The sequence below is a fragment of the Cavia porcellus genome, unplaced genomic scaffold (assembly GCF_034190915.1).
Source record: "Cavia porcellus strain 051 isolate PalLab524CR breed Dunkin Hartley unplaced genomic scaffold, mCavPor4.1 scaffold_17, whole genome shotgun sequence".
In the NCBI taxonomy this organism is placed as follows: Eukaryota; Metazoa; Chordata; class Mammalia; order Rodentia; family Caviidae; genus Cavia; species Cavia porcellus.
The window spans coordinates 61,627,273-61,641,414 of record NW_026947500.1 but is presented as its reverse complement, the minus strand read 5'-3'; the positions used below and the strand labels follow the sequence as shown (position 1 = coordinate 61,641,414).

The 14,142-nt window shown below is 39.2% G+C and overlaps 1 pseudogene; it reads right to left on the bottom strand.

Moving 5' to 3' along the window:
- Positions 1-14,142, bottom strand: part of LOC100715640 (vomeronasal type-2 receptor 116-like) — a 60,550-nt pseudogene that overhangs the window by 3,960 nt on the left and 42,448 nt on the right.

Here is a 14,142-nt window from a genome sequence, read left to right as displayed (position 1 = left end):
TCATCAAGCTTTTGTTCTTCTGTCTCCATTGGTCTAAACAGGTTGTATCTTATTGGATTTTATTATGTATGATAGTATAAGCAAAAACTTTTATAGACAAGGAGATTATACAGAAACCATTGTTCATTTTCTGTTAGTTGATTCTAAATACCCTGTAATGCTGTCATTCTCTTAAATGGTTTCACATTGTTTTGATATATTTGATGCCACAGTATACGAAGTTATACTCAAAGATTTCAAGGAAAGAGACAATATGGTAACTACTTTTGTGTCAGGATTATCTTGTGGTGAAACACTATTCTGCTTAAATGGTTATGTTTTGATCTGCACTGTTTTGCTGTTATGCCCTCTTTTATCTCAATCTCCACTTCATTATTTACTTTTTTATTTTTATCCTTTTAATTAAGGGAAAAATAAATAAAAAATAGCAGGATATATTATAGTAACCCACTTTGACTTTCCAGTATCTTGATTTAAAGCCCTGTATTACTCTCACCATCTTGTTTTTGACTGATGTCCCCCTATTCTGTTTGCTTGATACCAGGTTCGAAAGTTTAGGCAACAGCTGTGAAGATAGTGAGATTCATTATGACGCCCATTCTCACTGACTATTATCTACTTTTGAAGACCTATAATGTCTCCAATGTTTTGGTTTTGTCAGTTTTGTTCTTCACTGTTTTGTTCAATTTTATTATAACTGATGATATAGGCAATTCTATTAGAGATAGCGGGAGGCATTATGGTAACCATTGTTGATCACCTTGTATTATGCTTTTGCATTATCTATTAGGTCCACCCTTTTGATTTGATTGACTCTGTTCTGTTATGTCACATTTGGTTCTACTCCCTTCCAAAAAAGTAATAAGAACTGTGGGAGCAACAAAACCCAAAATGTGTAATTGTCATTGTACAAAAGAGAGGAAAAGAAAGTGCTATAAATGATATAACTGCATGTACATTTAAGTGTATAAGATAGATAATATCACTGAGTTTTGTTGGATCATTGAACAGAACTGTTTGCAGTCTCACTATTGGAATGTCCACTTTACAAGCTTTAATTTTGTGACTTAAACAATTATTTCTAAGATGACAATATGTAGTCCATTAACTAGTGATTTCCTACTGTTTATTTTTTTCTGTAAATCTGTATAACTTGTACCCTTTCTCTGCTTTTTTTCTCCTTAAATAAAATTTTTTTTAAAAAGAAAGTTATTATTTTTTATCCTGACATGCCTGAAGATAACTGTCTGCCAAGTGATGACAATAAAATATGAAATATATGGTACTAATGATAATTAAGTTATTACAATACAAATTTTTATATTATGAAGAATAGAGAGGCTCTTCATTATACCTCAACATTTTGGTTTGAAAATAATTCAGTGTGGTTTGATATATAATTGCTTAAATGTACATGTATTAAAGCCCTTCTTAGTGGAAAGGTTCATGGTTTGTTTGTTTTTGTTTTTAATCGGTACCAGGGATCGAACTCACGATCACGTGCTTGCAAGGCAGATGCTTATGTGACTGAGTTAAATCCCCAGCCACTGGGGTTCATGTTTTACAAAAATATTATGTCTAATATAATAACAAGTTCCTTTACCATATAACATTGTGCTAAAAATTTCAGGGTATTGTATTGCTATTGTGTACTTAATGATTCAGAAATTGGGTACAAACTGTTAGAGATATGTCCATGACATTTCTTGGGCATTTGCACTGGGTTCATCATCTGGATATGGAAAATCTTTGCTTCTAAATTTTCAAGGTGCTCATCTTAGCTCTGATGATGACACACCCTGCACTGTTTGGATGATCACACATCTGATATTTCACCCATGGCTGTGAACATGGCTGTGTAGGAGACCTGAGATTTGATCACCACTGGATATTAAGAATGAAAGGTAACTTTCAAATCAGTGTCACACAATTGAATGCAGGTGTATTGTGCTCTGGGTGAATGTTTTGTGGATGCCAACACACAGTGTATGTACCATTGCTGCCACCTGCTTAATGTTTTTGAAATTTTGTTCTCTTTTTTATTATTTCTCTTTGAAATATAATAGATTTGAAAAAATAAGTAATAAACTCAGTGTCACAGTTGCTCCTGATAAAATGAGCACTGTGAGTGAAGACCTGAAACACTAAATGATACTGATGGTGTTTGCAGGGTTCTCTGGAGAAGCCTGGAACACATAAATGGAGGGTGACAGTGTACTGTGAGCATGCTGCCCACACTGAGTTTCTTTCTCTTCAGAAGCCCAAATGAGAAGCACTTAGCAAACAGCACTTCTGCATTTCCTACCTGTCCTGTTGGAAATGTGTCTCTCTGGGCACAAAACACAGTGAAAACAGCAGAGAGGTCTTCCTTCCCGGGGAATTTGCCTGAACCCTGGAGCACAGCTCTGGCTACATACAGACTTAGGAGTCTAGAGGAAAATGAAATCATTGGTCAGAATTTTGCACATTTTCAGCAGCTTTAACCAGATATCATCCTCTCCTCACAAGAATTGCAACCTGGGTCAGCTCTGCATCACCATGCATGCACATAACCCTCACCTCACTGATACTTCCTGCTATCTCATTCCCGATTACCATGGGTGGGAGTCACCTTTCTTTCTCACCTAGCTGCCAAGGGTTACCACAGGCCTGATCACTTTCATTTTACTCATAGTAACATCTCCTGAGTTATCCGTGTTTTTATACATTGTAGTCATCCAAAAGCTTTTCATGGTCATGTTCCATGTTGCTTTGTGACCTCGCATGCCTGGAAAGTTTTCATCATGCAATGGCACTCTTTTGGGGATTTGATTTAAATATGAGCAGTGACTCCCAAGTGTTGGTATTTTAAGGGCTTTGTTCCCAAAGTGGCTCTATTGAGCGTGCTGGGAACTTTATAAGGTAAGGCCTCAAGGGTGGTTACTAAGGCAATTTGGTTCTCTTTGAAATGCATTATTGGACTCCAGTATGTCTTGTTCTCCATCCACCACCCTCTCTTCAACTATTCTCTCTCTCTCTCTCTCTCTCTCTCTCTCTCTCTCTCTCTCTCTCTGTCTGTCTCTCTTCCTCTGTGTGTGTGTCTCTCTGTCTCTCTCTCTCTCCTCTCATATACATGCATGGATACAAACAGAGAAACTATGAGACCACGCAGGGCTGTACATTCACCTATGCCATTCTGAGGCCAGTTGTGACACAGAACTCCAGAAATTAAGAACGTACTATGAATGCAAAGCATAATTGTAATATAACTTAGCTGCAAAACTGTGTGAGAAATCTGTGGAAAAATGACATGCAGTCGTGGTTGGTGTTTTCCCATGGTAAGTAGAACAAAGGCTGAAAACTACATGGTATCCAAAAGGACTGAGGAATGAGAAAGATACTTCTAAGATGGTCATTACACCAGAATCTACTGTCATTCTCGTGAAAAATGCATTGTGACTACTGACTATATATAAATAATGAACATATGGACAGACACATATGAAAACTGTACATTGCATTTCTCACTTGCATTTTATAAATTCTCAAATTTATTCTTGCAGCATGAATATATTCACCCAGGATTTTTTGAATGCTCATTATACACTTGCTCTTTGCAAGTGTTAGATCAAAATGTATAATAGCAACTTTATACAGTACAAACTCATTGAGCAGAAGGTGAATTTAGTGCTGAGTGAAAGGCCCCACACTGAGTTGCATCTCAGGACTACCTTTGGCTTCCCCTGCATGTGTCCAGTGTTGAAATGAATCATACCTCCGTGAATCCAATAGGCCACTCTACCATCTCTGCATTGATGACTAAGGCTTGGTCGTGAGGACTCTTGGAGACAAACTCTCCTACTTTAATCAGCAACCTAAGACCAGCAGGGAAGTTCACATTGTTCTGGATGTCATACCATGCCATACGGTGTCTTTTCTCGTTGAAGGACATCTGATGTCCACCACTGTTTATGAACTGGATTTTCTTCAGCAATGGATGAAGCTAGAGAGAGGAATGATTCAGAGATGAATCCATTTATGATAAAAGTGGAGGGTCCAAAGGGGCTTCCAAGCATTACCTTTTCTATCTCCTTATGTTGAGGTTTCATTACAATAAAGACCAGTTCTTTGGAGGGTAGGATTTGAAGTTAGTCACCATTTAAGGATCTGTACTGAATATAACTAGTCTCTTCTGCAGAAAGAAGTGGAGTACTTGTCACAAATAAAAGCATATATGAGGGACAGGGGTTTTGCTCAAAAGCCTAAGTGCCTGCTTAGCAAATGCTAGCTCATGAGTTTGATACCCTGAATCCAGTGTGATGATTTTTTTCTTTTGGTTTATTGAAGGGAGATTGTTTTGCATTGTTTTCTTAGTACTGCTACATAATTAACCAAAAATAGGTTTCTGACTCAGTTTCTCATTAAATAGATCAGAACAGTCACTTCTATCCCCAGTAATCTTCCCAAAGGGTTAACAATTACAAAACACCAATGTGAAGATCTCTTGTTCATTTGTGCCTGATTCGTCTGATCTTAAGATAAAAACATAATCATGATGTTGCACCTCAATAAAATACTTGTGGAGAACCACAAGTGCTCAATACACGCCTCCAGTCTGGAGATTTACCTGCCAAGGAAGTATCTCAGGCTGGTTCTCATCTTCTGGAGATCTCATTTCCATTTTCTCCAAGATCACTGTATGCAGCACACGGGCCAACACATGCACAGCATTATAGATGAAATAGCTTGAGTCCGATACGGTCATTAAGTCAAAGTTTCCAGGCAGAGTCTCTAAGGAAATATTTGGTAGGCAGACTCCTATCTTCCCACACAAGGACCCAGGAGGCGAACAATTTAAAAAGGCAATCCACAATATACTGAAGTAAAAATCTTGTGGGTATTGAGAAGGGTTGGCTGTCTTGAGAAAGTGCTTGAAGCCAGGAATTTCCCTCTTATGAGGTGACAATGAGAAGCTTCCATGGAAAGAGTGCAGCATGTGGTCCGTCTCATACACAACCATGTCCCACTTTGCAGTCATGATCCACACCTTTCCTGTGGTCAAAAAGAATTCAGCTGCGATGTCCACAGTGATGAGGCTCCTGACTTCCCCATACAGGATGTGCACATTGGCAGATGAAACTCTGATCCTAGTCATAAAAGTGGTGTGACTTGATCCAAACATTGTGGTAATGGCAGGAAGCTTTTCTGTCAAGGCCACACAGATACCTTTCTTTAGCATCTCTGCTTCCAGGTCCCTCATGAACTGCTCCCCTTTCACATCATCAGATATAAAGACGGCCACCCACGTCCAGCCAAAATGCAGCAATAATGCGATCATTGCATGGAACAGAGTGCTGTCCCCGGGGGCCATCTGGTAGAGAGATGGATACTGGTGTTTGTCCCTGAGGCTGGGGTCAAAAGGACCATATGTGATCTAAGGAAAGAAAGAAAACTGAGGTTGAGTTTAGGAGTTTTGATGTTGATTCTGCTGGGAAGGTAGCAAGACACTTCTGTGTATCCAAAGGCTACTGAATACAATGTCAGAAGACTGGAAGGCTACTATGGAGATTGTCGAGTTCTCTCATTCTGGGCACACAGAACCTCAAGAGCACACATCCTGACACCATTGTCTCTAGGACAAGAGAGGTTACTCCCTGAACAAAGTAAGAAAGCATGAAAAGATGTTATGAGCCCTACTCTTGAGTTTATCACCTGAAGTGGGAATGGATAAAGGTGAGAATGGAAAACCCATCACCCAAATAATGGTGTGTATTTCACACTCCTATCAAGCAGTGTCAACCCTCAGTAAGAACCGTTTTCAATAAGCACAGTAACCAAGTAAGACTTACAGTGTGGCTTTCTTGGATTTGCACTCAATTTATTACAGCAATCTGAGGTTTTTCAAAGCAAGCAATCAATTACCCTGTCTTGTTTTCAGGCAATTATTCTTATAAAACAGAATTCTCCTAAGCTGCTTTGATCTGGGGGACAATAATGATTCCTCATTGGTAACTAAATTAAATAGGTCACAAAGGAAGAAGTCGTGGTGTAGAGTTCTCCACAGAAAAACCTCAAGGGGTTCTAGGAGGTGGTCTGCTTGGATTCAGGTGAGCAAGGCAGTTCTGAGCACAGGCCGTGGGTTAACCACAATGCAGTTGGGATCTATAGAACTGTGCCAGTCTTGGAATCTGTGGAAGTGTAGTGGCCCTCTGTGGTGTACAAAATAGAGCTGACATGCCATGACAATACTTCCCCCACATCTGACAATCTTTCGCTCCTTGATATCATTGAGACTCTGATATTATTTTTCTGTATGACTAGTTTTAATAAACCTGAATATGTTAAAGAGGACAAAACCAAACAAAATACAACAAAAAATACAAAATACAAACAAAAAAACAATTAAAGCAATAGAGGACCTCAAAACAAGACAACAGGAAATCAAGAATGGCTACCATAAAACATCTTGGTATCTTCATAATAGCAGTGTATAGTATTAGACATAATAAAATCAAACAAGGAAAACCATATATGACCTCAAAACAAGATAATAGGAAATTAACAATGGCTACCATACTGTCTGTTGTTACCTTCAAAACAGCTGTCCAGAACATTAGACACAGGCATATACAAATTACCAAACAACACAAGAACTAAATTGCTTTTGCACTTCAGTCATCTCTACAGAAATTTCAGGTGTATGACTTTAATATCTACAATGTCCATGTCTCCTGAACTTGTCCTTTGTGGGCTGGAGGTCTGATACTCTATTTTGCACCTTTATCTTGACATTTTCCGAGGTTCTTGCAAAGTGGTCCATTGTCACATCCCAGGTGTTTCCTCCAGTGACTGCCAGTCCCTCAGTAGTAGCCTGGATTGGACTAGGCACCAGGTCTATATGATCTGAGTTTCCTGGAGTGGTGGAGAGGCATGGAGTGGTGGATTACCAATGTTCTCCTGATGTCAGTGGAGATTTGGCATGTGGTCTCTCTTACAGGCTCACACAGGGCTCATGGATCCCTCAGGATCACTGATGGTTGGCCTTGTGAGTGTGTTTTCTTCTCTGGCCCTCACTGGGCTCACCAGAATTCTCCACATACATAACCTAGAAATGTAGCTTCTTCCACTTGAATCTATTTGTTCACAGGCTTGGATCAGTTCTGATATTTCAGTGCTGATTTTATGTCAAGTTGATCTGTCAAACAGACAATGGATATTGGCGTGTCCTGTAACAACTGTTATTGCTCATTTCCTTTACCATGTCTACCAATAACTGTGTTATATAGTTGGATGCTGCTGTATTAGATGCACCTATATTTATGATTATCATGGAATTTGCGCTGTCTCCCACATTTTCATTGACCCCAATTCATTTTGTGTTATTCTTCTTTGCTTCATCTTGTAACGCTTGTGTGGATTTCTCATGGTCTCTGGCTATTTTTAAGATAGCTTTCTTTTCATGAACATAAGCTGCTTTTCAAAATCTGAAATTCTATCCTTTCCTTCATTCCATCTGTTGCACATATTTTCAATGGAGGTTTTAATTTCCTGAATCTCTGTTTGGATCTGTTTCATGGATTCCATTTCTCTCCTATGTTTGACACATTTTTGTTTCCATCTTTTTGTAAGCTTATCTATTCTTTTGTGCCTTCTCTATTGTATATGATTTTAAGCATTACTTCTTTTTGTACCTGAGACATCATTTCACTAGAGAATTTTCCATTTGTTTTTTCACTTCTGTGGTCATCATTTCAGAAAGTTTCAGTGTTTGACTGCCGGCTTCATCCATCTCCCTGAGGCCTGTCCTGGGTAGGCTGGGGACGTGGGGCCACACCTCATCTCTGCAGCTGGACATTCTCTGCATTCTCTTTTTAATTTGGCCTCCTATTTTGATGCCCACCAACATCCCATGATATATAACTCTAGCATTTGGGTCCATTTCAAAAATAAAGAAGGTATCTATTCCTCAGAGATGTCCTCCAGATGTAACTTGTTCTTTCCAGCTATCCCAAGAACCTACCTTCTTCTGGTGATTACAGTGCTGTGATAATATCCATGTTGTTCCTGAGATGTGCTGGGTGTGGAGCCCATCATGGTTACTGTATGTAGGGGCTGGGACTGGTATTCTGTTGATGGAGTTCTCCAGAGTTTCACTGCTGTCTCTGCACTTCTGCTTCAGGTACTCCCATGTTACTGGACTTGCTGATTACTTCGCCCTCAGAGTTGTGTATGCATCTGTGTGCCAGGGTGTTGTCCTGAGTCTTGGGCTTCCTGTTGGATTCACACTCTTTTGGTTGGCCCTGCCATCTATGGATACAATGAATGAGGCTCAGAGCATAAACTCAGTCTTGCAGCCAGCCCCACAGTATGTGATTCAATGGATGGCAGAATGTGAACTCACTGTCAGCTGGCATGCACTGCGGGATACAATGAAGGAGACCCAAATCACAAACTCTGTTTTCCAGCTGTTCCTGCCATTGGAGATATAATAGAGGGGTGCAGCGTGTAAATTCACTACCTTCCAGACCCTCACTCTGGGATGCAATGTAGGTGGTCTGGGTCACGAACTCACTATCTTCCAGCCAATCCTGACATCATGGGATCTGTTTTAAACATTCATGAGATGGTTTCTCAGCTATATCTCCTGTTGGTCAGATGTGAGTAAATGGAATTGCAAGAGATTCAAAAAGTCACAACCACAGTGAATGATGCCCTCACCTGTGGGGTTCTGTAGAGCTCCAAAAGTGTTCCAATCTGAGCAGAAAATGGTGATGCAGTGCCTGCAGTTACAGCCACAGACCTCTTTGGAATCTTGCAACTGTAGTTAGGAAGAATCTCATCTCCTCCAGAAAACCACATTAGTGCATTCTCCAAGGTCCTGTGGTCACTATTAATGGCATTGTAGAGCTGGAAACCCAAGGACTGGTTGGGAAGCAGGTGAGGATCTTTATTGATCTCCTCAATGGCATAGTAAAAGGCCAATACATACTGGTAGTTCTTCCACAACCACCTACAGAGAGAATACAGTCAAATCACATCATTCAGAGCCAAATCATTTGACAAGTCCTGTTAAGAAGATTGGCTAGTATTGTGTGTCTCTGCAAGGCTTCTTTATTGAAATGTGAATCTGGTGTGTGCAAGGTTCTCAGGACTCCACTGATGCCATCTCTGGAATACATCTTCTCAATTACTTTTCATTTCTCAAAAGATGTTCCGTGTACTAGTAGGAAGAATATGTATTCTGATGTTGTGGGGTGGGACATTGTGCAGACATCTACTATGTTCATTTGTTCACAAGTGTGGTCCAGTTTTCATATTTTTTTGACATTTTGCCTAGTTTATCTTTCCGTTTCCAACACTAGGATACTGAGTCTCCCCATTACAATTATGCTGAAGCTTGTTTTGACATTTATGCTATTATTTGTTTTATGTAGTTGTGTGAACTGGTATTTATTGCATTTACATTTGTGACTATAATTTCTGCCTCTTGCATTGTGGACTTAAAAAATATGTAGTGACCTTCTTTTTCTCTTTTCATCAGTCTTGGTATGAAGTTAAGTTTTTCTGCACGTCAAATAGCTGTCGCTAACTTTTTTCTGGATTCCTGTTGCATGGAAAATTGATTATTTTATTTTATTTAAAGAAACAATAAGAAAAACAGAAAAGGGTAGAAATAATACATAATTCAAAGAAAAAACAGTAACAAATCACTAATTCATAATTACTTATTGTCCTCTTACAAATAGTTGTTCAAGTTACAAAAATGAGGCATACAAAGTAGACATTCAAACAACAAGTGTGCGAACAGTTCTGTTCAACTATTCAACAAACCTTAGTAATATGGTTAACAACCTATACACTTAAACATACATGCAGTTATCCATATTTTCATGTATGTTAAGATTAAACAAACCAAAGCAGACTGAAATCACTCTGAACAAAGAATAATACTATTCTGGATTTCACAACATGACGCTACCGGATCAGCACTGGGTACCTTAGCGTCTTTTTTCTTTGAAGTAGTTTTCATTTCATCATGCATTATGAGATCACGTCTCACAAATTGTTTATAGGTCCTATGCATGAATGAGTCTCTACATGTATTTCTATCCTTTCTATATTACAGGGGGAAACAAAAAAAAAGCAAAAATCAAAACATATTCCTATAAACACATGAAACAAAAAAGTCATCTAATACCACAGTACAAGGTGTTGTACAATGGTAACTGTTTTGTCTCTTGTTATATTCAGTAGAATTGTTTGTATCATCAGGCACAGTATAATTGACTATAGCAGTACATAACAACATTAATAAAGCAAAACATTGTACACAGTGGAAAATTTCAAAAGCAGATAATAATCAAACAAAAATAGGTATTGTAGTGGATCTTACCTTCTTCATTGCTGTTCCCTATACTCTCAGAATTGATACTATCAATAATAAGAATTTTGAATACAATCCATTGTTACCAAAGAGCAGTCTAACAAATCAGATTCAACTAAGATCAGTCATGGTAAAAAAGTATAAGTTATACACGGCTTCAACTTAAGTTAACAGGGAATTAAGGATGATTACCGTAACATATCCTGCTGTTCTTGGGATAGCTGTCTGTGCCCTCAGATCTAGTGTTAGTAGAAAAACTGGGACAGAATACAATCTATCTAAACAGTGTGGTGTGAGTAATGTGGGTTTTAAATCCTGATACACTATTAGCAATTATCCTTTCTTTTTTAGATTATTCCTCCCCTTTCACTCTCACAGGGTGCACAGTGCATATTTGGGTCCCACCAACTCCCTCTGTTTTTAAACCTGCTACTTACCTCAGTGGTTCTGGACCTTCTCCCTTCTGGACTTGAGCTCAAGTTGTATTCCTTTACCTACAACACCTGTCTTTCCAACCTATTTAGGTGCTAGTCAAGTTGCCCATATTACTTACTCCCTGGTTCCCTGTCACATAGAGCATTTTTTTCTCATTATTTGATTTTTGCTCTGTAGCCCTTTTTCAGGTTTATATTTCCTATATAGAGCATCTCAGTGGATGCTGCCTCCTGATCTACTCTGCCTGTGGTTCTTTTGTTCTTTTATTCTTTTTAGTGTATCTAAGCATCTATATTAGAGATTTTAGCCCACCTTCTCTGCCTGATTTCTGTTGTACTATTTCTCTGCCAATTAGTTGTCTGCATTTCTCCGTCATTCTACTTTCTGCTCCATTCAATAGGCCTCTCTGCCACTGTTCCTGAAATCCTGGTGCTTTTTTCTCTCTCTACAATGTTCTTCAGTATTCTCTGTAGGGTTAGATGGGTGGTTGCAGATTCCCCCCAGTTCTTCTTTGTCTTGGAAGCATCTTGTTTCTCCATTAATTTCTAAAGACAGTTTTGTAGGGCACATCATCTGGGCTGGAGGGTATTTTCTTTCGGGGCTTGGAATACTTCACTCCAAGCTCTTTTGATTTGATGGTCTGTGTCAAGAAGTCTGCCATGTTATTTTTGGGTTTTCCTTGATAGGTGATTTATTTCTACCCTTTGACAGATTTTAGTAACTTGTTCTTATATTGAATTTCTGGTATCTTGATTATTATACGTCTGGGTGTAGCTCTGTTTTGATTGCATGTGCGTGGACTTCTCTATGCCTCATACATCTGAATATCATTTCCTTTTTCTATGCTTCAGAAGTTTCCTTAATTATTTCTGCGAATAGCCTTGGTATGTCCTTTGCTTTTACCCCTGCTTCTCCATTAACATTCTTTTTTCTTAAGTTATAGATCCTCTTGTCATCTTCTAGCCTTTGTGTTGTCACTGCCTATTTCCTAGTTATTTTAAAGAGATTTTTTTCTTTCATGACCACACATTTCCAGCCTGTCTTCAAGTTTTGATAGTCTATCGTTAGTTTCTGTCAAGCAGTGTTGCCAGCTTTCAGTGGAGTTTTTTATTTCTTGGTAATTTCTTTAAACCTGCTTCATGTATTTTAGGACATCTTTATATTTTTCGTCAAATGTTTCGCTGCTTTTTTGTGTTCCTCCATTCTTCCATCTGTGTCTTCTTGAGAAGTGTTTAGCATTTCTTTTATTAATCTATTTATATCTTGCTTTACTTCATTAAATACTTCACTTTTGAGCTCATCCACAAATCCCAAAGGTATCTGTTTATGTCTGCTGATGTTGTGTCTGATATTACATGTTTGCTGCCCTCAATCTCCTTTGTATTTACCTCTCCTAGATCAATGTTCTCAGGGTTAGGGGCTGGAGACATTTTCTTGTTTCTTTCTCTTGTCATGCCTTTGGTTTCTTCCAAACAGGTGTATAGTGGAGGTCCCATTCCCTTTCCTTGTTGGTTATGGTTCTTCGGGAGCAGGCAAGCTATAGTTTTCTGCCCTCTCCAATTTGCTACTGGTCACTCAGGTGCAAGCAGGGGCAGCATATGCTGACTAATCCCCTCTGGGTCAGTCAACCTGCGAGGGCCTTCACTGCATTAGTGTGTGTTGCATGTATGGAATTGGTGTGGGACGACTTATTGGCTCCCAGCCAGAGACATGACACAGGCCAAGCAGCTCCCACCAATCTGTTCTGGGGAGGGAACAACTGACTGAAGTCACTGCTGTTCCTTGTTCCCGTCTGTCCTGCCCTGATTCCAACATGTTGTCCAGTTGGTCACCTTTTCCCATGGGAGGATCTTATTCCCAGCACTCACTGCAGGTAATGCAGGTCCCTCGCTGGCTTCACTCTCCATTGGGCTCACCACTCTCCTTGGTTCCAGCAAGTCGCAGCACCGGCAGTTCAATCTGCTCTGTCCATACTTCAGGAGTTTGAGCAGCTCAGCACGTCACGGCAATGAGTGTTGGGGTTCTTAGCAAGGGCACTCTTTGCCTGGCCACTATCCTTTGCTGCTCCAGTGGTAGCCCCCGGACTACATGTTGGACCAGTTGTTTTCCCTTTAGATTCTTTTTGGGTCTTGAGGATCCATCTCCCTCTGTCAGAACCTCCTCACAATGTTCTATTCAGGCATCTGAGTTGTCTGTCTCAGGGAGTCTCTGTATTCTGCTGCTTATTGTCCCTTGTTATTTTTAAGAAATCTTTCTTTTTGTGATTGCTAGTCACAATCATGGCTCCAGGATCTGACATTATGTCTCATTTGGTTCATTTGGCTGAATATACTTTCAATGGAATTTTTGTTATCTGCTGGACATTTCTTTGAATCTGTTTCATGGATTCAATTGCTTTCCAATATTTGGCATGTATGATTTCAACCATTTTTGGTAAGCTATTGTATTTGTTATATGTGTCCACTCTACATTTGGTGAGATCCTTTATTTTGTCATCTCTTCTTTTACCTGGGAGATGATTTCTGATCTAATTATCCATGTAGTTTAATTCTACCATTTTGTTTGTTTCTTTGCTTACTTCTATTCCTCACATGTCAGAAAATTCAAGTAGGTAGCTTCTGATTTCCTCCATCTGCTTGTATTTTGGACTTGTCTTGCTTTGGTGGCCTGGAGGTTGGTCTAGTGTTTCATTTGGTTTGTGTGTATTGTCACTTCTATTAAGTAATCATAATTTGTTTCTTTGTGTATGCTTTTTAAAAATGTGCTTAGAGTAGGAGTTTTGTCACTAGTATTCAGGCTCCATAGGAAACAGCTATTCTGACAGAACAAACCCAGAATAGAAAAGGCAATTCTGGGCAACAAGGACAAGGCAGGAGGCATCTCAATTCCTGACTTGAAACTATACTAGAAAGCCACAGTGATAAAATCAGGATGGAAGTGGAAAGAAATAGATCTGAGGATCAATGGACAAGATTAGAAGAGGAAAACATAGCTACAAAGACAATCAGCTCCTTGATATTTGACAAAGGGTCAAACCATATTCACTGAAAGAAGGATAGCCTCTTTAATAAATAGTGTTGGAAAAATTGGCTCTTCACATGCTGAATACTGAAACTAGATCCATGCCTATGACCATGCACTAAACTAAAGTCTAAATAGATCAAAGCTGCAAATATTAAAAGGGAAATACTAAATGTACTGGAAGACAAGGGAGGTAGATGTCTTGGAGATATGGGCATAGGCAGAGAATTCATACCAAAATTGCAGCAAACTGCCTGAGAAACCCTTCAAAAAATCAACAACTGGGATCTCATATTATTGAAAAGTTTCTGCACTTCAAAAGA